The following is a 2,500-nucleotide window of genomic DNA, read 5'->3' on the forward strand; positions in this document are numbered from 1 at the left end:
TTGCACCGTTTACGACTTCTCGGCCGCGTGCCGGAACCGCAAGGCCCCGAGCGTCCTTTGACTCGGAAAAACTTTTCTCGCACGGTGCCGCTCCGGCACGTCGAGTGGACCACTGGGAGGCCCTCCGTGAAGTTTGGTGGTTTTCGGATGCGCATTTTATGTTTTATGAATTTTCGGCCCATTCCGCGTGGCGGAAACTGCGGCAAAAGTGCACAAAATGATAGTGTCCCGAGCAAAATAAAATTGGAAGCAAAATGTCCCGGACAATAATTTGCGAGTAGTTAGTATACATTGAAAGGGGATTTTGCAAAGAAGTTTGGTGATTTTTGGACATATATTTTGCCGGTTATGAATTTCCGAAGGTAAAACGATTAAAAAATTAAAAAAAATACCTCCGGGGCTCGAAAAATTTCGGTATTTGTTATTATGCGGGTTTGGATATATATAAACATATTTCCAAAATTTCAGATCAAAATTCCATGCCGATTTTTAAAAATGGGGGGGGGGGGTTGCTGGGCACATGTGATATTTCCTCCTGGCAGTCCAAAAAAAGTCCTAAGAGCTCTTTAGGGGGGTGCACCATTCCTCACCCCCGCGGGCTTGCCGCAAGCCCTCGTCCGCGGTGCAAGCGGCGCGCGCGCGCGCGCTATGCGAAAAATGCTGGAAATTGCGGAAAAATCCCTGCCTGGCAAAATTACGGAAATGCCCCCGGATAATTACGGATATGCCCCGCCCGGAAAAACTGCGGCGAATCGCGGAAAATGCCCGGCCGGAAAATTGCGTCGAAATGCTCGGAATTGCGGAAAATCCCCCCCCCCCGTGCATTAATCTAATGACCGGGTGCGGGTGCGGGTGCGGGACCGGGTGCGGGTGCGGGCACTCGGGCACTCGGCAGCTCGGCGCGAGACGCGAGCGCGTGTGTGGCCTCGAAGACCCTCGGAAAGGCCCGCCGACGTCCCTCCGAAGGCCCTCGCATGTCCATCGGAAGGACCTTCGGCAGCCGGTCGGCAGGCCTTCGCCAGCCCAGCGGCGGCCCTTGGGCATCGGCAGCCTTTCGGCTGGGCTTCGGCAGCCTTTCGGCAGCGCATCGGCAGCGCACCGGCAGCCCTTCGGCAGCGCATGGGCAGCCCTTCGGCAGCCCTTCGGCAGCGCATGGGCAGCCCTTCGGCAGCCCTTCGGCAGCCCTTCGGCAGCCCTTGGGCATCGGCAGGGCTTCGGCAGCCCTTGGGCATCGGCAGGGCTTCGGCAGCCTTTCGGCAGCCCTTCGGCAGGGCTTCGGCAGCCCTTCGGCAGGGCTTCGGCAGGGCTTCGGCAGGGCTTCGGCAGCCCTTCGGCAGCCCTTCGGCAGCCCTTCGGCAGCCCTTCGGCAGGCCTTGGGCATCGGCAGGGCTTCGGCAGCCTTTCGGCAGCCCTTCGGCAGCCCTTCGGCAGGGCTTCGGCAGCCCTTCGGCAGCGCATGGGCAGCCCTTGGGCATCGGCAGCCCTTCGGCAGCCCTTCGGCAGCCCTTCGGCAGGGCTTCGGCAGCCCTTCGGCAGCGCATGGGCAGCGCATGGGCAGCCCTTCGGCAGCCCTTCGGCTGGGCTTCGGCAGGGCTTCGGCAGCCCTTCGGCAGCGCATGGGCAGCGCATGGGCAGCCCTTCGGCAGCCCTTCGGCTGGGCTTCGGCAGGGCTTCGGCAGCCCTTCGGCAGCGCATGGGCAGCCCTTGGGCATCGGCAGGGCTTCGGCAGGGCATCGGCAGGGCTTCGGCAGGGCTTCGGCAGCCCTTCGGCAGGGCTTCGGCAGCCCTTCGGCAGCCTCTCGGCTGGGCTTCAGCAGCCCTTCGGCATGCCTTGGCATGCCTTGCATACATTCCCCAGCCGTATGAACCTCTGCTGGTTTTGCTTCCCAGCCGAATGAACCTCTGCTCTGTGTAAAAATGTATATGTCTTGCACTAAGTGAAATTCTATAATACTTTCCTCGAACAATATTCATACAGTAGTTAATATATATTAAATGAGGAATTTAGAAAGAAGTTTGGTGATTTTTGGAATTTTTTTTTGCCGGTTATGAATTTCCGAAGGTAAAACGATAAATAAATAAAATAAAATACTTCCGGGACTCGAAAAATTCTGATATTTGTTATTATGCAGGTTTGGGTATATATAAACATATTTCCAAAATTTCAGATCAAAATTCCATGCCGATTTTTAAAAATGGGGGGGGGGGTTGCTGGGCACATGTGATATTTCCTCCTGTCAGTCCAAAAAAAGTCCTAAGAGCTCTTTAGGGGGGTGCACTATGCCTCACCTCCCTGCACCAACTGCCGAAGGCTTTTGGTGCGCGCCTTTTGGCGCACCTATGGCACTGACGAGGGAAGGAAAAAAAACTCGTCGACCCGTTTCGGTGTTGGAAAAAATATTTTCGGATTCGGGGGGGCCCGGCCCCCGAGGTGTAGGTTGTTGGTATTTTTTGACGGAAACCTAGGCGAGCATTTGCCGAAATGAATCTCGGTGAATGT

Source organism: Mercurialis annua, assembly GCF_937616625.2.
Source record: "Mercurialis annua linkage group LG4 unlocalized genomic scaffold, ddMerAnnu1.2 SUPER_6_unloc_16, whole genome shotgun sequence".
NCBI classification, from domain to species: domain Eukaryota; kingdom Viridiplantae; phylum Streptophyta; class Magnoliopsida; order Malpighiales; family Euphorbiaceae; genus Mercurialis; species Mercurialis annua.